Raw genomic sequence first — 21,465 nt, forward strand, 5'->3', positions numbered from 1 at the left:
TCTCTTTATCTTTGGTTTTGGCAAGTTTGATGATAATATGTCTTGGTGATTTTCTTTTTGGATCAATCTTAAATGGGGTTCGATGAGCATCTTGGATAGATATCCTTTCATCTTTCATGATGTCAGGGAAGTTTTCTGCCAACAGATCTTCAACTATTCTCTCTGTATTTTCTGTTATCCCTCCCTGTTCTGGGACTCCAGTCACATGCAAGTTATTCTTCTTGATAGAGTCCCACATAATTCTTAGGGTTTTTCACTTTTTAAAATTCTTTTATCTGATTTTTCTTCAACTATGTTGGTGTCAATTGCCTTATCCTCCAGCTCCCCCACTCTGCATTCCAATTGCTCGATTTTGCTCCTCTGACTTCCTACTGAGGTGTCTAATTCTGTAATTTTACTGTTAATCTTTCGGATTTCTGAATGCTGTCTCTCTATGGATTCTTGCAGTTTATTAATTTTTCCACTATGTTCTTGAATAATCTTTTTGATTTCTTCCACTGCTTTATCAGTGTGTACCTTGGCTTTTTCTGTAGATTGCCTTATTTCATTTCTGAGGCCATCCCTGATGTCTTGAAGCATTCTGTAAATTAGTTTTTTGTATTCTGCATCTGACAATTCCAGGATTGTATCTTCATTTGGGAAAGATTTTGATTCTTTAATTTGGGGAGTTGTAGAAACAATCATGGTCTGCTTCTTTATGTGGTTTGATATTGACTACTGTCTCTGAGCCATCACTAAGATATTATAGTGATTTATTCTATATTTGCTCACTGAGTCTTATCTTGTTTTGTTTTCTTTCAATATATGTAGATGGGCTACTAGATTGCACTGTCTTGATTGTTGTAGCCTTTGAATCACTTATGTCCTGTTATCAGCTGGTTTGGGCTGTTACCAGATATATAAGCCTAAGAGTCCATTTACTATTCTTGAGTAGAATCTGATTTTGGGTCACCAAGTGTGTGGTGTAGACTGTCACCTCTTCACTTTGAGGAGTAGTGGTGATAGTTGTGTGCACCAGATTCTAGTAGCAGCAGGGGGTCACGTTCCAGGGAGGCAGGATGCTGACAGGATTCCCCCAAATGCCAGTGAGGTAGGTGTGTCTCTATTCCTAAAGCACCTTGACGGGTGGGCTCTGCAGCTGTACCTTAGGCACCCAGTGCATGTACCTCTACAGATTGGTAGGTGTCACTATCCTCAGACCCCTATGGCAGGAGGCTAGGTGGTTTGGGTGGAGCTTCAGCCCTTAGTTCCCCATTGTGGGCCAGTGAGGGCTCTGTTTAATAGGCAGAGATATCAGACCTGGAGAACTTGTCTTTCCAGTAATCAGCTAAAACAATCACAGTCAGATCACTGTCAGAATTGCCTTTGCGTTATAATAGCCACCTTGTTCCCTGTAGGGATGAAAGCCCAAGACTGTGGATCTCATATGCTTGGCTGGAGCTGGTTCTGTATTTTTATTCCAATTTTGGGAAGTCAGGGAAGGATTTTTGGTCCCTGGGTTTTTTGTAGCTGCTTCTCTCAGGCCAGGAGAATGGGTTAGGAAAAGACAAAAAAAACAAAAACAAAAACAAACCACAGAGCGCTTCACTCTCTGGCCCAGGAAATTCCAATGTTAATGAAGCCCCCTGGGAAGGGAGGGGAGGGATCAGATAGGTAGGACAGAGTAGCACCCAGGAATATAGACAAAGTTACTTATCTTGATTGGTGATGACTGTTTTATCTGAGATCTGGGTCGAGATTGCACCCGATGTTCAGGCCCACGTCCTGTGCTTGTGCTGTCTCAGAAGCCGTAGTCAGTTCCTCCGCTCCCAGTCCAAAGCCCAGCACCAAGGTTCGCTGGCTGAGACTCTGCACTCCAGGCTCCAAAACCAGTTGCTGCCTCCCGGCGACTTCTCCTCCTGTCAGCCATGTTGGTGCGCTGCCTGTGTGCACTGGCTGGGCTTCCCCCCGAGGTCACTGCAGGGGTCTAGGGCTGCGTCCTGTGTTTGAGCTGTCTCAGTATGCCGTGCTCAGCTCCTCTGCGCCCAGCCCAAAGCCCGGGGCCAAGGTTTTCTGACTGGGAAGCTGGCTCCAGGCTCCAAAAACAGTCGCTGCTTCCACTAGGTTGCTCGTTCTCTTGTTAGGCGCATCAGTGTGCAGCCTGCTTGCACTGGCTGAGTTTCTATGGAGGTTACCCCAGGGGGCCAGGGGTTAGGGCTGTGTCCTGTGCGTGTCCCGCTTCAGCAAGCCACAATCAGCCCTGCCACTCGGCACCAGGGAACCGTGAGGACTCAAGGCTGTGGTGCTGGCGCCGGCTCCAGAGGCAGTTGCAGCTTCAGCACACGGCTTTTCGCTCACCTGTCACTCAGGTCAACTCTTTAGATCTGTGTTTGACGGTCAGGGTTTGTAGATTGTCATGTATGTGATCTATTCACTTGTTTTTCTGAGTCTTTGTTGCAAGAGGGATCCGAGGTAGCTTCTACCTAGTCAGCCATCTTGGCCCCCCAGAGTTTATGATTTTTATTTGTGGGAGAATTTCTCTGCCACAAGCTGCTCTGCAGTTACCACAATCAGGACTGCAAAATATATTTGTTCATTCATTTATCTAGCACCTAGATTTAACATGTTAATATTTTGTCACATTTGCTTTCTTTCTTTTTTTTAAATAAACTATCATAGAGTTGAAATCCCATTTGTCTCAGGTTCCAAATCCCATTCTCCTTTCTTCTTCCCTAGAGACAAACTATATATATATATACACATATATACACACACACATATACACACGCATATACATATATATATTATTGTACTTTAGATGAAGGTTTACAGAACAAACTAGTTTCTCATTAAACAGTTAGTACATGTATTATTTTATGACAGTGGTTAACAACCCCACAGTATGTTAACACTCTCCCTTCTCGACCTTGGGTTCCTTATTACCAGTGTTCCTGACCCCTCCTGCCTTCTAGTCCTTGCTCCTGGGCTGGTGTGCCCCTTTAGTCTCGTTTTGTTTTATGAGCCTGTCTAATCTTTGGCTGAAGGGTGAACGTCAGGAATGACTTCATTACTGAGCTAAAAGGGCGTCCAGGGGCCATACTCTCGGAGTTTTTCCAGTCTCTGTCAGGCCAGTAAGTCTGGTCTTTTCTTCTGAGTTAGAATTTTTTCTATATTTTTCTTCAGCTCTGTCTGCAGCCCTCTATTGTGATCCCTGTCAGAGCAGTCAGTGGTGGTAGCTGGGCAGCATCTAGTTGTACTGGACTCCATCTGGTGGAGGCCGTGGTAGCTGGGGTCCATTAGTCCTTTGGACTAATCTAGTAATCTTTTCCTTGTGTCTTTAGTTTTCTTCATTCTCCTTTGCTCCTGAAGAGGTGAGACCAGTGGAGTATCCTAGATGACCACTCATAGGCTTTTAGGACCCCAGATGCTACTCACCAAAGTAGAATGTAGAACAATTTCTTTATAAATTATGTTATGCCAATTGAGCTAGATGTTCCCTGGGACCATGGTCCCTACAGTCCTCAGCTCAGTAATTTGGTCCCTTAGGGAGTTTGGATGTGTCTATGGAGTTTCCTTGACCTTACCTTGTACAGGTCATGCTAGCTTCTGCAGTTTTGTGTACTGTCTTACCCTTCACCAAATTTACCACTTATCTATTGTCTATTTAGTGTTTTCCATCCCTACCACTCCCCTCCCTCGTAACCATCAAAGATTGTTTCTTTTTATGTGTCAACTTTTTCAGGAGTTTATATGGTAGTAGTCTCATACAGCATTTGTCCTTTTGTAATTGACTTATTTCACTCAGTATAACGCCCTCCATATTCATCCATGTTGTGAGGTGTTTTGCAGATTCGTCATTGTTCTTTATTGTTGCGTATTTCTCCACTGTGTGTACCATAGTTTGTTTATCTATTTGCTGATGGGCATCTAGTTTGTTTCCATCTTTTTGCTATGTAAATGATGTCACAATGAACATGGTTGTGTGTATGTCTATTCATGTGATAGCTCTTACTTCTCTAGAATATATTCCTAGGAGTGGGATTGCTGGATCATATGGTATTTCTATTTCTAGCTTTCTAAGGAAGTGCCATGTTGTTTTCCAAAATGGTTGTACCATTTTGCATTCCCACTAGCAGTGCATAAGAGTGGCAATCTCCCTGTAGCCTCTCCAACATTTGTTATTTTTTAGTTTTTTTGGATTTGTGCCAGTAATGTCAGGGTGAGATGTTATCTTATTGTGGTTTTGATTTTCATTTCTCCAATGGCTAGTGATCTTGAGCATTTCCTCATGTGCCTGTTAGCCACTTGAATGTGTTCTTTGGTGAACAGTCTGTTCATTGCCCATTTTCTAATTGGATTATTTGTCTTTTTGTTGTAGAGGTGTTGGATTTTCCTATAGATTTTAGAGATTAGACCTTTGTTGAATCTGTAATAGCCAGTTTTTTTCCCCCAGTCTGTAGGTTCTTTTTTTACTCTTTTGGCAAAGTCTTTTGATGAGCGTGTTTAATTTTTAGAAGATTCCAGTTATCCAGCTTATCTTCTGGAGTTTGTATGTTGTTAGTTACGGTTTGTATCTTATTAATGCCATATGCTAGGACCTCTATTGTTGACCTTATTTTTTCTTCCATGATCTTTATAGTTTTGGGTTTCATATTTATGTCTTTGATCCATTTTGAATTAGTTTTTGCATATGGTGTGAGGTATGGGTCCTGTTTCATTTTTTTGCAGGTGGACATCCAGTTTTGCCAGCACCATTTGTTAAAAAAACTGTCTTTTCCCCATTTAATGGACTTTGGGCCCTTGTTGAAGATCAGGTGATCATAGATGGATGGATTTACATCTGGGTACTCAATTCTGTTCCATTAGTCGATGTGTCTGTTGTAGCAGTACCAGGCTGTTTGGACTACCATAGCTGCGTAGTAGGCTCTGAAGTCAGGTGGTCCTCCTGCTTTATTCTTCTTCTTCAATAGTGCTTTACTTAATCAGGGCCTCTTCACTTTCCATATAAAGTTAATGATTAGTTTTTCCATTGCTTTAAAGAATGTTGTTGGTATTTGGATCTGGATTGCTTTGGGTAGCATTGTCATTTTCCTAATGTTGAGTCTACCTATCCATGAGTATGGTATGTTTTTCCATTTATGTAGATCTCTTTCAGTTTCTTGCAGTAGTGTTTTGCAGTTTTCCTTGTATAGGTCTTCTACATCCCTGGTTAGATTTATTCTTAAGTATTTTATTTTTTTAGGGGCTATTATAAATGGTATTGTTTCCTGATTTCATTTTCATAGTTCTCTTTATTGGTATATGTGAATCCAACTGATTTTTGTATGTTTATCTTGTATTCTGCTACTCTGTTGAATCTATTAGTTCCACTAGTTATCCCACGGAGTCTTTTGGGTTTTCTATGTATAGTGCTATTTCATCTGCAAATAAGGACAGTTTTACTTCTTCATTACCAATTCAGATGCCCTTTATTTCTTTTTCTTGCCTTAATGCTCTAGCTAGGACTTCCAGCACAATATTAAATAGTAGTGATGATAAAGGGCATCCTTGTCTTGTTCCTGTTCTCAAAGGGACTGTTTTCAGCCTCCCTTCGTTAAGAATAATGGACAACCAATATTTTAAGATTGGTGAAGATCCTCCCTCTTCATGCTTCTCTTTACTTGTTGCACATTGTATCTTCATATAAAATATATTTACATACATTATTTCATATTATATTGTTCTGTAACATTCTTACATTTCCCAGATATATTCATATTGTAGATCTAATTTATTCATTCAAGATACCAGATTATTATTTTAAAGCTGCTAGTAGTTTTCACTATTGCTTTAAGGGTGGAGACATACTTTATCTTTGGAGGAAGATTGTGCTTTTCATTTGGGCAAAAATTTAATGCCCTTCAGGTTATCGATAGGTAAATCCAAAATTCCATTCTGGGATTGAAAAGTTGGGGACAAGGAGAAGCTCAGATATCCTATAATAGGAAACCTTGTCTGCATTGTGGGCAGAGTGATGTCTTCCCAAATTTTATGATCTCATGCTAATTAAGGGGAGGAACAATGAAAGCTGAGGGACACTTTGGGATGCTTCTGTATATGGGAGACAAGCTGGACCCTGCAAATGGCAGCAAGCTGGGGCGTTAAGGAAAGAGAAAATCAGTTGAGGTAAATTCAGTGAAGAGGTATGACTGATTGTCTCTAGGAGTAGAAATAATTGATATCCCATTTTAAGTTTTCTTTTTTTGTTTCGGTTGCCCTTTATGAGGCCCAAGTCTTTAGTAAAGTTTTATTGAGCACTTTAGCCTAGACTTAGAAAGGTGTAGCAACAGAGGCCCCTGTAGCAACTGATTGAATTGGCAATAGACGTAACAGCCTAACCAGATTTGTGAAATGTGTCTATGCAATCACTGGGGACCCTTACAAATGCTTGAAGAGCTGGTCATCTAAAAGATTGGACATCATGGTGACCACGTGCAATGAGAGATTTTGATTATTGTTATTTGCGGAATATAAAGGGAAGGGTGACCCTTGAACACTGGAGTCTTTGTAATGTGCTCAATAAAAGTAACAGAACTATTGATTCATTCCAGGAGTACAAACCAACCATCTCCAAAATTATTAATTGTACCGTTTAATTTTGGCACCCTCAGAATGTGCAATGTGATACTTGAATTACAGCAAGTATTTCTACAAGTGGACTTTCTCTATCCAAAGAAACCAATCCACTGTTCCACTGTTGTTAAGTTGATTCCGACTCATAGTTACCCCATAGGGTTTCCAAGCCTGTAAATACCTTCAGAAGCAGACTGCCACATCTTTCTCCTGCAGAGACACTGATAGTTTTGAACTGCCAACAGTTTGGTTATCGGCCCTAACCATTATACCTCCGGGGCTGCTTGGAGTCTCTATAGAATCATTAAAATGGCAGTGCTTTATCCCTTAATGGGTTCAAGTTCCGAGTAGAAGGGACAAGTCTATCTTTAATAGTTAACCTGGGCCAACTACAAATTAAAAATTGCTTTAAAGAAATTTCAGCAGGAAGAAGGAAATATTTAATTTCAAATATCCTTTAACTTGTAAGATACATTTTTTAGTTAAATGAACTAAAAGCAATTTGTGGTGAATTCTACTGCAATTTTTTCTAGTAATTATTTCTTATTGTAGACATTTTTAAGCATCCAAGCCTAATGTTCACGTTTTTCAGACTCCACTAATGAATACTTCTAAATGAGAATGTTAGAGCCCTGTGGGTTTATGAGTAAGAAATAATAACAACAATCAAAACAATGGTTTTCATCTTCACTTTAAATCAAAAGAATCGCTTTTTATTAAGTGATGTTTAGAGTCATTAGCTTTACTCCTTTTCTAATTTCCAAGGTATTCATCTTAATCGAGCCAGCTCATTATTTCCAAATGTTTCTAAAAATTTATTTTTCCTTTCATAGGTGAGATGTATCTTTTCTCTCAAATGATAATATTATTTATATTTACGAGTACTCATAGAAAATCTGGTTATAGATTTCATTGCTGGGTTATTTACTGATCAGTAGATTTTTGAAAAAAAAATTTTTACTCTTCTTGTGTTTTAAGGGCCTGATCATTTAAGTTTCAAATCTTCCTTACAATATAATTGAACTGATTAGAAGCTTATGTTGCCCAAAGTTTGCATTTTAGCAACTCTCCAGCAATTTTTAAATATTAAAGTAAGAAAGGCTGCGTCAGAGTCGCTTCATCTCTTTAATTTATAAGCAATAACTGTGAGAAGTGTTTGTGTGTTCAGGAGGGAATTTCGCTTTCTTTTTCCTGTTAGGACATATGCCGAATACCAATTGCTGTTGAGTTGACTCTGACTCGTGGGGACCCCACGTGTGTCAGGGCAGAACTACGCTCCACAGGGTTTTTCAATGGCTGACTTTTCAGAAGTAGATCCCCAGACATTTCTTCTAAGGCGCCTCCGGATGGACTTCAACCTCCAATCTTTCAGTTAGTAGCTGAGCATGTTAATTATTTGCACCACCCAGGGATATAAGCTATTGATAAAAAGTTATTGTAAAGTCATGCCAATTGTCCTTGAAACTTGAATTCTGATAATTTCTTGATTTGTTGGAAGTTTAGCTAATTGGTCAGTTTATCAATCTCTTTAATTGCTCTACAAAAGATTCATTAAAAAAATGCCCCAGTCATTTGACAAATTAATAACGTAATCTTAGACAGAGATAAGATGATGAGGAAAATAATTCAGGGTGATGAGAGGTAGAGTGATTGGGGGGCCCTTCAGATAGAGTGGTCATGGAAGATGTCTCTGAAGAGGAGACATTTGAGCTGGGACCCGGCTGCCAAAAATGAGGTTGCCTGTCAAAGACCCAGAGAAAGAGCGTTCCAAGAAGAGGAAAACAGCAAATGTAAAGGCTTTGATGTAGGAAGGAGCTTTGTGTGCTTGAGGAGTAGCAAGGGGCCAGTGCAGCTGAAGTGGAACGACCAAAGGGGAGAGAAGTCGGATATGAGACAGGAGAGGTAGGGGCCAGATCACACTGCAGACTGAAGATTTCCATCCTTATGGACATGAAATGATGACCGAGATATAGCTGAGTGAAAAATTATGTTTCAAGACGGTCTGAGTAGAAAGATCCCCTCATGTAAAACTACATGCATTTACAAATGTGTCTTTAGGCACAAAGATATTTTACAATGTATGTTCAAGCAATATGCTAACATTGGAAATCTTCGGGTGTTGGATTTCAGGTGATATTTCTTTTTATTATATTTTTCTGTATTGCTTCAATTGTTTACCAGAACAACAAAGGCATTTAAAATACGCATTCATAAAAAAGGAGTCCTGGTTCTTTTTGATTAGGATTTAATGTAAAGACAACACTGTTGTAGTCTCCAAGCTTATGCAAGGTAAGAAAATGGATTTCTAAAGAAGAATTTGTCTGATTTCATTAACAAACATAGAAATGAAATAACCTATCTGTGTTTTGGGTTATTGTTGAAAGTTTTTGTTGTTATTAGTTGCTATTGAGTTGGCTCCAACCCATGGTGGCCTTATGTATGAGAATGAAACGTTGCTCAGAGAAGTAGTAGCTACAATCATCCATTAGTAATCATTGACAAATGAAGATTAAAAGAAAGGATAAAAATGTAGAGTGCACAGAACACAAACAACAAACAACCCCTTATTGTGATAAGCTAGTAAGTACCAAAATAGTTTCCCATACAACCTGCATCTCCCTCACCTTCTGGAAAGTGCAACATGATCCATAAAAAAAAAAAAAAAAAAGAATAGCAGGAAGAGGACATGAAAACATAAAAACAAATAATATTCAAACTACACATTAATTCAATTCCTCATTCTTTCAATGCAGAGTTTAACATGATCTGTACTAAACAAAGAGAAATTGAATGCAAGAAGTCAAGTTAAATTACATTCTCTTGGGTGTAAGAATAAAATGTAACCACAAAGGGGACCAGGCAGGGAGGAAACACAGGGCACAGAGGCTGCTGGCTTCATAACAGAATAGCCAGACACAGCCTGGGTTTCAATAGCCTACCAAAAAGAAAAAGAAATTTTCTTTTATTGCAGTCTTTTTTTTCCCAATCGAAATGTTTCCATGTTTTCATCTATGTTACTCCTTTTCACTTCTCCACATTCATCTTTTGTTTCCATCCTCGTATTTCTGTGGTATCCACGGAGTTCCGGAGCACAGGAGTCACCTGAGCCTACTTTGGACTTGATACCGTTGTAATAGTTCCATGGAGAACCACTAGGAAGGTGCTATTGTTCAACGCTGGACTACTTCCACAGATAATCTGCTGAGAACTTCATTTTTCTGTCTATAAAACTAGCTTGGGTTCCATTCCATATATGGAGAAAAGGCTTTCCTTCCTCTATTCAATTAAGCAAATGCCTCTCTTTTGGCAAGGAAAGAAGAAAAACATTAATCTACTCTTGGAAGTAGATCGCCAGGCTTTTCTTCCTAACTTCTCCAGTCTGGACGGCCGTGCTGAGATACGCTCCGCATCACAGCCACACAGCAGCCAGCACTGACGGACCAGTGGTGGCCGTGGGTGAGGTGCCCTGGCTGGGAACTAACTCGCTTTTCCCACATGGAAGGTGGGAATGCCACCTGTGAACCACCACTGTCCCCATTTCCACAAACTTGCCTCATGTAAAATTCTACCCTACATACAGATAGTCATTAAACAAATATTTAATTAGCAAAGCAGCCTCAGCTCAATTTTTACAGCTTGTTCTGTAAGCTCTATGACACGCCAGGCTTCTGTCCTTTAGCAACATTCCAGGGGAGGATCCTGTTAAATGTACAGCTGGCATCAGGCAACTAGTATTCCTGTTAAACCAACGCTGGACTCAGGACTGAAGAGGGCAAGCCTAGGGTACCTTCCCTAAGGGAAAGGAGTACAGGCCTCATTGAATTCTTTTTTCTTTTTTTTAATTGTATTTAGATGAAGGTTTACAGAACAAACCGGCTTCTCATTAAACAGTTAGTACTCATGTTGTTTTATGACATTGGTTAACAACCCCACAACATGTCAACATTCTCCCTTCTCAACCGTGGGTTCCCTATTACCAGCTTTCCTGTCCCCTCCTGCCTTCTAGTCCTTGCCCCAGGGAAGGTGTGCCCCTTTAGTCTCGTTTTGTTTTAAGGACCTGTCCATTCTTTGGCTGAAGGGTGAACCTCAGGAGTGACTTCATTACTGAGCTGAAAGGGTGTCTGGGGCCATACTCTTCCTTTTGTTAGCCACAGATCAAATACAGATTTCCATATTAAATCACCAGCTGACAGTCCCTCTACTGTATATTTTTGATTAGGACAACTGACTCCAATAATGAAAGCTCCAGCTAACTAGAACAAACTAAATACCACACTGTCTAGGCTAAAGTAGTTAAAATTGAGCTACAGACATTGTAAACATTCTTTAAAAATATTTATGTCCTACAGGTTCGCTATGAGTCACAATCAATCCAACAACAATGGGTCCGGGTTTTTTTTTTTTTTTTTTTTTTGTATTTATATCTATAGATAGAAAACAATAATGTATGTTTTATTGTTATTTGCCACTGAGTCAATTCTGAGTCATAGTGATCCCGTGGGTGCACAGTATGGATTGTGCTCCAGAAGTTTCAGTAACTGATTTTTTGCAAGTGGATGTGTTCTGAGGTGACTTTCTTCCAAGGCACTTTTGGGTGAACTGGAATCTCCGATATTTTGGTTAACAGCAGAGTCCATTAACCATTTGTACCACCTAGGGACTCCAATGAAATACATATTGGAACTTCAATAATTTTTTAAAATTTCCCATGACTGTAAGACTTTAAATGCAAAAAAAAAAAAAAAAAACTATACAAATAATCGAAACAAAAATAATTGATGCATTATCATTTAACATAAAAGTAAAATTTTGCTGGAAGTGCATCTCTCAAGTTGCGGGGTGGCTGCTGCTTCTCCCCCCACAACCCCCTATTGGTTTATAGATCCATATAATGAACATGACCAATTGCTGGAATGAGATAGGGTTCGGCATACATTTAATTCCTTTTTTTCATTTTCATAGCTTGGTGGCTTAAACCCACCAGCTGCTCCACGGCAGAAACATGTGGTAGTTTGTTTCTATAAAGATTATAGCCTAGGAAACCCTATGGGACAGTTCTACTGTGTCCTGTAGGGTCACTATGAGTTGGAATTGACTTTCAGTAATGGGTGTTTTTGGTTCGGACTCTGTCAGGAAGACTTCATGGAGAAGGTGAGATCTGAAGAGGCCCTTGACGTTCCATGTAGTGGAACAATAGGAAGACACGGACCACAGAGCCATGGTCTGGTGATGGGCAGGTTTATGAGAGTGGATACTGACTGCTAAGGTATAGAAGGACCGAGGTTACAAGTTTAGCAGGGCAGGATTGCTGAGGGCCCTTGGAAGCAATTAGAGACAATTAATTTTGATGAGGTAGGCCGTAGCCAGCCATTAACAGGATCAGAGCAATTAACAGGATTGGCACAATGAGAGAGATTTTTGAAAGCTCACGCAATTATTCATTCACTCAATGAACAAACCCTTAAAAGAACCTCATTGTGTGTTAGATGATGCACTATAGCTGCTTGAAATGCTGAGTAAACACGGTATCTGTCCTTAAGGAACTTACCTCTAAGCAAAAATATCCTAAGGGAGAAGGCAGGCTGCCAGAACTAATTTTGACGTGATGAGGACTTTAGTTTTGTTAAGTAGCCATGGGAGTGGAGGAAAAAAAAAAAAAAGTTTTCATTTGTTTCAGTGTTAGAGTGAGAGACTAACTCCCAAATATTCTAAATTTAAGGGAGAAGAAAGGTCCGCCAGATACGCGTTTGTGCTCCAACAAAAGAAGATGTCTTCTTCAGAGTGGGAGGCCTGTGGGGGAAAACTGGTCCCCCTATTTCCTCAGCAGCTGTTTGTTTCAGCTGCTATCATTGTGAACCGCACGGTGATGAAAATCACATTCTTTAATATTAAGAATGAAATAAAACCAAAAGAGTAGGTTCGCTTCTGCAGGCAGAGCACACCAGTTTTCCAAATTCCAGACATCTTGATTTCTATTTGGAGCAATTCTGAAAAACTCAGTAAGAAAACTCTGTTGACCTCTTGCGCTCACATTACCCATGTACACAGCCCAGGTTCCGAAGCAAAGTACTTAACAGTTAGCCTTCACTTGCCACAAGTATCACTACTTTGTTATCTATTTTCTGGTATTTTTTGAAAATAATTTCCCTGTCTTTAGAGTGAGAAGTATGTCGTGTCTCAACCTGAGAGCTCTTGGCCTCTTGCTACTTACGCTAACTCCATAAAGCCCCCCCAAAACTTCTCCTCTAACTGGGCAGGGGCACAGGCTGGAGGGGTGTTAATTTTGACTCAAGTAAATTTATCAGTCATCTGCTCCCTGATGTTAGTGTCTGACACTGTGCTAGGCCTGGGGATGAGAAACATGGATAAAGTCTTTGTCTTCAAAGAGCTTGTGGCTGTCCAAAGCTGAGGGAAATCTCCAGACATCAAAACAAGGCTTAACCCTTCACTGTGCAAATGTCTACCTCTTACCTCCAACGTGAAAGATGGAGCAAGAAGCATCCCGGGCCAACCTCTGCTTTCAGATGCCTCTGTTGTTGTTGATATTAATCATGGAGATCTCATGCACAATGAGATTGGGCCATTGTGAGCCAGAGGGTTTGGCTAATTTTCAGAAGCTGATTGCCAGGCCTTTCTTCCTAGTCTGTTTTAGACTGGAAGCTCCACTGAAATCAGTTCAGCATCATAGCAACATGAAAGCCTGCACTAATGGACGAGTGGTGGCTACACTTGAGGTGCATTGGTGGGGAATTGAACTCTGGTCTCCCAGGTGGAAGGCAAGAATTCTATCACTGAACCACCAATGTCTTCTATGATGCCTCTAAAAACTTCTCAAACTCATGGTGTAGAAAAAGGCTTTCAAAGTTAATCCTTTACAAGGAGACAGAGATGGCAAGAAAGTTCTGGAGGAAATGTGACACAGACTAGTATGTTTTCTAAAAGGGTTTTCCTACTTCCCTTCTTTTCCTTTCCAAAATGTCTAGCCCATGGGGGGGGACACTCTTTGGTCCTCTACTTCATGCCACAAACGCTTCCTTTTTAGACAATAAACAGCAAACTAAATGCATTAACAGCATCGACTGGTAATGTAAATTCACAGCAAAAGCAAAAACAATAATAAAACGCTCAAGCCTGGCTTCTCCTGAGAGTTGCCACCCCGGAAGGAGTTTGTTTAGGGAGTGTTCCATGCAGGATTTTTCTTGTGGATACACGCTCAGGGTTATCCTATCCTCGGATATCTGGAGATCAAATTCTCATCCCTGCCTTGGCTTTTATCACCGACGACATGACCTTGTTTTAATACATACCTGTGGCTATAAAGGATTAATTCTAGGAAGGGCAGACAGGCTCTCACTGTGTCTGAGGCAGTTTATCTCTTGTAGAGAAGTTTAAACCAAAGGAAACTTGTTAAAGTGAAGAATTCTGTAAGTGCAGTATTGTTGGGGGTGGTTGAGAAACAAGGGTAACAGGCTGTTTTAGTTGTATGCCTCTTCACGCAATTGCTGAGAGCAAGATGAAGTCATTTGGTCCCATCTGTGGAACGTGATGGGGCCAGTCCTCTGCAAGGAAGGGAAGGCAGCTGCCTTTGGGTGTGGCAAAAGGGGGAAAGGGCCATGCCCACTCCGATTATGAGCCTTCCTGCCCCAAAGACCCATCTCTACAGATGTTAGAGTAGAACATGAGAATAGGGTCATTGTTTCTTGAAGGATTAATTAAAATTCTCTACTTTGTGAAAGTAATAATAGTAATCTATTTTGTAATTAGGATTTGTGAAAGTCTAATAGTAATATCTGTCATAGGGTTGTTGCAAATATTAAATGAAATTATGTATATTGTAAGCGTGTATATATCAGCTCAAGACAGATTGACACAGTGGTTGCAAGAGTGGGTTCAAACAGTAATGACTGTGAGAATGGCACAGGACTGGGCAGTGTTTAGTTCTGTTGTACATAGGGTCATTATGCATTGGAATCGACTAGACGGCACCTAACAACAACAATGTATATTAGCTGCCATTTTTATTATCATTATTGTTATAGTCACCAAAAGGTCTTCCACTTATGGCTTCCACCAGGATCTGGAGAATTTCTGCTCAAACCTCACTCCCTCTTAAGTAACGTCGCTTTGTTTTGTCTGAGTCCCATGCCATTGGTACAGAGTCATTCCCTAAACTGAGGATGCAGCTGTGCTCAATTGAGCAATGTGAGTGCCCTATATTTTTCACTCGTGCTGACTAGAAGGGAAAAAGTAAATGTGGAGTAATTTGGAAGGCTAATAATTCACATCTTATCTCAGAGAGACGTGTTTTGGTTAACAAATTCCTTTTAAAGGTGTAAATAAGCTGGGTCTCACTTTTTTCACCTAGAGTTTGACAAATCAGACAAAACACGAAGGTGTTTTGGAATGGGCATAAGGGGAACTTTCGGTGTGGGGCCATTGGAGATAGGCAGACTCCACCGAGAACAAAGTCTTCGTGGGATGTGAAGCCCTGGACGCCTGCAGGACCAGGCTGAGCAAGATGGAGGTAGGAGGGCGTGACAGCGTACTTTGCAGAGGGCGGGTGAATGGTTGGTGTGTCACAGAAATTCCCCAGCAGGCTGCCTGCTGTGGGGTAGATTGCCAAGGCCTGACGTGAGATGTCAGGACTAGTCTGGAAGGCTGCTAATGAAGAATGGTTTCTGTTTTTGGCCAGCTCATTCTCCTAACCTAGCTTCTGCAGTTTATTCCAGTTCAGCGCCTTATGTCTCCTCTCAGTCTTGGCCTCTTCTCTTGGAAGGTGAAGTTGAAAAGGGACAGAAACTGGAAGATGTGGAGAAGGAGAAGGTCATTTCCTCACTTCTGGTAAAAGAGTATATTAGATCAGGCTTCCAGGTCCCTCTTCTCTACTTTCTTCTTCATCTTTGCTGTGTGCACAAGGCCCGGCTTTTAAAATCTATCACTAGGAACATTTAGGGACTTTACATTTATTTTTCTTCTCCAAATTGGTCTTTAAAGAAGAAATGACCCCTCCCTCAACTGCTAATAGAATAGTGCACTTATCTATATATTTTTTTTGGTAAAAAAAAATACAGAAGTTGAAACAGGAAGTTACCTTTAGATGGAGTTATTGTAATTATTGAAAAAAAAATCAGAAGTGACCCCTTTAGTTATATAAACAGGAGTCTGTGATATTTTAAGGAGAGGGTACAAGCAAGGGCTCTTTTGGACTTTATAAAGGCAGCCTCTCTCTGAATCTCCTGGAATGCAGTTCTTTACGGAAGACTGATTGGGATTTGAGTAATTAGTTAGAAAAGTAAAATAGACATGGCTGTGTTTGTACTTCAGACTAGTGAAGTGGGTCAGACCAGTTATACTCCCAGGGGGGTTATGAAAGTTCATTTTAGAACACCTGCGTGATTACTTGGACGAAAACCAAGGAAATGCAGCAGTTTGTGCCAGATTCTCAGTGGGCACTCGTGTTGACAACGGGGAAGTAGAAATGGTTAAGAGAACATACTCAGAGTGCTTTTGTCAACTCGGAGAGAAGGATCAGTTTAATGCTTATCAAAGGCCAGTCTAAGATACAGAAGGCAGGCTAACCTCACTCTTAGAGGATGCAAAGAGAGGCTCTCTCTGTCTCCACCACCTACAATGCCCCTCTCCCCAGCTCTTCTCCTATCCATCCCCTTACCACACTTGAATGTGAAATCCCCGAGAGCAGAGGTTTTGTTTGTCTTCGTCTCCGTTGAGTCCCCAGTGCTTAAAAACAGTGCCTCACATCCAGTGAGCACTCAATGAATTATATATGTACTTTTGAATCAATGAATGGATAAATTTAAACTTGGCAGAGTATTGAAGTTGATGAATGACAGAGTTAGGATCCAAAAAGATTTGCTGGAACTATAAGCTGAATCTACCAACATGAAGTTTAACAGGGAAAAAATGGAAAACCCTGCCTTTGGGTCCAAAAATCAGCTAGACAAGTCTCCAGATGGGCAGAAACAATTTGGTAATGACCCATGTGAAAGATTTATTTGGCAGTAAGCACAACATAAATTAGCAGTGTGATGTTACTGGGGAAAAAAATTTAATGTGATCTTAAACCACATTAATTAAAATATGCTATGTATGGGGCAGTTCTACTCTGTCCTATAGGGTTGCTATGAGTCGGAATCGACTCGGCGGTAGTGGTTTTTATTTTTTTTATCTAGAATAAAGGGGGTGATATTACTTGTATTCTTTATGGTGATCATATGGCACATGTAGTATGGCATTCTATTACGGATACTACGTTCAAAAAAGATGTAAGCAATTAAGAGTGTGTTCAGAAGAGAACAGCCAGGCCACTGAGGGGACTTGGAATATGAGGGATAATTGATAACACCGAGGATGTTTATAGTCAGTCCAAGAAAACGTTTAGTGAGTGTTTAAAGTTCAGTCTTTAAAGACCTGAGAGGCTACCCTGTGGAAGAGGTATTTGTTCTTTGTGGTATCAAGGCTAAAACTAGGGCAGGTAAGGAGAAGTTTCAGGAAGGCACATTTCATTTTGATTTTGCAAAGAAGGGCTTCCAAATTGTCTGAGCTGCATGGAGCCTCGTGGGATTGAGTTCTTGGTATCTAGAGATATGAAACAGAGGCTGCACAAAGGCTGCAGAGAGGCTTGCGTGCCACGTTGAAATGAGGGTCTGTAAGACAGCTTCAGTAGGGATCAGCTGTGCGGGTAGGTGGAGCTTCCGGGACAGATGTGAGGCTTCACTGATTTCAGGACCTGCCGTTGGAACTCTTTCCCAAGAACCACACGGCTGGGTTACAATTTAAGTGTCTTGTTATTTACCTGGTCTGACTCTGTGACATCTGAATAATGCAACTCAGATCAAAGGGAATTTGTAAGTGGGCACGATCATTCATTTAACAAACACTTATTGGGCACTGACTTTGCGCTGACACTTATTAGGGGTCGGGATTGAATAACGAAAAAGATTCAGTCCCTACTCAGGGGAATCTTAAGGTATAGTGCTCGCAGGACCTCTACACTCTGAGACCAACACTTCAACTTAGAGGATGGTTCTCAGGCTTTCTTAACATTTGGTTCACTTCCGTGTATAATCTGTATGCTTATTGGCTCTCTGGATGGACTGACATTTCCTTGAGGTCAAGAATTGTTTCTTATTGTCCTTTTAACTTTAGCACAACCTCAATGCACAGTTGTTGGCATAAAAACAGGTATTCTATAAATGTTTGTATAAACAAAACAAACTATACAGATCTCTACTCCGCAAATGAATTGAGAACCAGAAGAAATTCTAAGACTGTTCAGTGGAAGGACCAAAAAAAAAAAAAAAAAACCCAAACCTGTTGTAGTCGAGTCGATTCCAACTCATGGTGACCCTACAGCGACACTATACAGTGGTTTGAAAATTTAAGGAATCATTAAAAAGTCTCTTTCTAGGCCTTGGTGATGGGATCTGGGGGGAAGAAGGGGCTGATAGGGCCAGGCTGTATCCAAGAATGATGTTATCCAAGCTACAAAGCCACTAGAGAGGCCACGACAAAGAAGTTAGTCTTTACTAAGTGGTCTCACCAGCTTCGAAAATCACTTAGTCGAATGCATCGTTTTATGCCAAACAGCACACACAAGAATGAGTTGTGGAAGGGTTAGAACTCCCAGGGTTTGAGTCTTAAAGGGAGGAGGAGGAGGTGGTTTCAGGGAAATCTGAAGCTCAGTGTTAGGGGAGGGAAGTAGAGTGACACCTTCCTTTTTGAAGTGGGCTCAGCTGACCAACGCAGAGCTTGATGGGAAACTGGTACCTCACGGAGCAGAGGCAAATTCTAACAAGCCGCTTTGGGGAGAAGTCAATGATCCCACAGCAGATGGCAGGCAGACTCTTAGCCAAAGAGTCTGCTTGATTTGGTCTAGTACCTAAAGGAGAAAGAGTTGGTAAGAAGGAGCCAGGGTTGGGTGCCAAGCTAAGCTGGCCAGGTTGATCCAAATGGACCTTGTTGCATTTGAGCAAACAATATGTGCTTTGTATCTTAATCCATTTTTGCATTTTGTTTTCTTTTTCACATAGTTAGTAAAAATCCCTTTTGCAAAATCTCAGGCTTCCTGAGTCTTTCCGTAGAGCCATTGTGCTAAGAGCGTGGGCTCTGAGCTGTGCAGACTTTCAACTTAGCCTGGCTTTTAACTCTGCCGTTTACCTGCTAGCTTTTCTTGAGCAAGTTTTTCTTCACTCTCCTCACCTTCAGTTTCCTTACTGTAAAATGAGGGTGATAATAGTACTTCCCTCACAGATTTGTTGCGAGGATTAAACGAGATAATGTCTGTAAAGCTCTTAGCATAGTACTTGAGCTCAATAAATATTAGCTGTGTGGTTACTGATGTTACTACAGTGAAGAGGCAAGATAGCTACTGAGAGAATTTCTGTCTGAAAACTTAAAAGAAAAAATCTTCATATTGGAGAAGGAAGAAGAGATCACAATTTCTGTTTGGGGCATATTGAGTTTAACGGGTCAGTGGGAAATCTAGGTTGAATTATATCTAAGGGTTTGGAATTCAGTAGAGAGGACAGGGCTGAAGATTCAAACTTGTGTGTCAAAGTGCACAGTGGTAGGTAAAGGACAGTGTGCAAGAAGGGTGTGTAAAGGGAGAATAGAGGCAAGTTTTCCGTGGGCATCTGTCCTGCATATTCAAGGGTTGTCAGAAGAAAATGATAAGAAATGAGAAGGAGCAGCCAGTGAGGGATGGAAAACAGGAGAGAAGTTGTGGAAGGGAGGGAATGTTAGGTTATGGAGGGAGCGGCCAAGGAAGATAGGTCACGTAAGCCAGGACTGGAAGGGGCCACTGGATTTGGCAATTATTATATCACCAGCGTCGGTGGTGCAAATGTTTTGTGCTTGACTGCTGACCTAAACGTTGGCATTTCAAAACTCATCCAGTGGTACCGATGAAGAAAAGGCCTGGTGATCTGCTCCCGTTAAACTTACAGCCAAGAAAACCCAGGGGAGTTCTCCTCTGTAAGACATGGAGTTGCCATGAGTCAGAATCAGCTTGATGGTGACTAAAAACAACAATTCTTTGTCAAGGTCCCTAGGTGGCGCAAGTAGTTTGTGCTTGACTTCTGAAAAAAGGTTGTTGGTTTGAGCCCAGCAGGGCTCTGGAAGAAAGTTCTAGTGATCTGCTTCCATAAAGATGATAGCCAAGAAAACCCTAAGGGGCAGTTTTGCTCTGTAACAGGTGGGGTCGCGATGAATCAGAATCAATGCAAAGGCAATAGTTTTTTGTTGTTGTTGTTGTTTTGTATCCTTCTTCAGTGCAGGAGGTAGAGTACTGGTGGCAAAAACCAAACTGCCAAACTACTGTGTGTAGACTGAGAACTAAGATGATATAAAAATAAATGAATAACATATAAAGGACATAAAAAGCAAGATTATAAAATCATATACCTAGTATGATTCAGTTTTAGAAAAACAATGAAAATAAATTAAAAAAGAGAAATCCTTACATTGGTGATGGTCTTTAAAGCATAATAATTTCTTCAGGCCGTGCCAGTAGCTGACTGGCTGTAAAGGATGTAAGCCCAGGTTTTCCCCTGACCATTATCAGTCATGCACTACTTCTGCCAGCTTCTGACTGCCCGACCTTGTCTCCGGTTTCTGATCTGTTCTAAACTTGATGTCTGAAGTCTGCTTCCTTTGCCGGATTTTCAGTGCTCTCCAGAGACTGAGCAACTATGCTGCCCTGGTTCTTCCTGCTTCTGGATATTTTAGGAACATACCCCACCCATCCAGCTCAGACCCCTGGGACACAAAGTCCAGCACAATATGTGTCTGTGCTAGCTCATTCGAGGGGCTTGAGGGTGTGGGTACTACACTTCTGAGCAACATGATAGAGTCGGAAATCCTTCTGTGGGTGCTTTGCTAATTAGCAAATCTAAGCCCTGCTTAGATTGGTTTCTACAGTAATCATAGAAGACTTGGAGTCTTCTATGATTACTGCAGAAAGCATGTTCCCACAAAATCACTTCCACTTTCCCATGCTGAGTCATGTCCCAGTTTCATTTTCTCTAGCCAGTTAATAACTACTGTCAATGACACACAAAAACTCTATTACTGATTAGAGAGTTTTACACACTTGAAAACAAGGTATGCTTTTAAACTTGGTCATAATAGAAGCAAGAAAGCCATGAGTCTTTGGAAATAAATGTTTCCATTTGCCTCAAGCCTTCCCTGCACCCTCTCTAGCCTGTGTGGTTTTGGATGAATTCTGAACCTTTCTTTGCCTCAGTTTCTTCATCTGTAAAAGGGAATTATGACTCCAATTTACCTGTTTGTTGTGAGAAATTCATGTGATAATGAAACATAGGACTAGAGCAGTTGATTGCTCTTTAGTAAGTCTTCTCCAACTCTATCTCAATTTACCCTCCTACCCTCCCTCCCTCTCTCGCTTTGTCCCTCCCTCCTTCCCTTCCTTCTTTCATCTATCTCTGTCATTTCCAGTCTCTTTTCTGTTGGCTTATACTGTATACACGCTCAAGTCTCTTCCAACATTAACGCCAAAACCCAATAAAATCCAAGCACCCACCCCTTACCACTACTATCTGCCTGCAGCCCACCAGGACCAATCTCATTATCCTCTTTATCCCTATTTGTATCAGTTGCCATAAGAAGCCCCGGGTCATCCTTCATCTCCCAAGAAATGGGTGGTAGGAAAGGAGCCCTGGTGGTGCAAATGATTAAGCACTCAGCTGCTAACCACGATATTGGTCATTTGAACACATCATCCACTGTGTGGAAGAAAGACCTGCAGATCTGTTCCCATAAAGATTACAGCCTAGGAAACCCTGTGGGGGCAGTTCTGTCCTACAGGTCTGTATGAGTTGGAATTGACTTCATGGC

The 21,465-nt window shown here is 41.0% G+C and overlaps 1 pseudogene; it reads right to left on the minus strand.

Annotated features, from left to right (window-relative positions):
* LOC126061383 (Y-box-binding protein 1-like) overlaps positions 1–21,255 on the minus strand; it is a 57,797-nt pseudogene extending 36,542 nt beyond the window's left edge.
* Between the last annotated feature and the right edge of the window lie 210 nt (positions 21,256–21,465).

This window comes from Elephas maximus, chromosome 18 (assembly GCF_024166365.1).
Source record: "Elephas maximus indicus isolate mEleMax1 chromosome 18, mEleMax1 primary haplotype, whole genome shotgun sequence".
NCBI classification, from domain to species: domain Eukaryota; kingdom Metazoa; phylum Chordata; class Mammalia; order Proboscidea; family Elephantidae; genus Elephas; species Elephas maximus.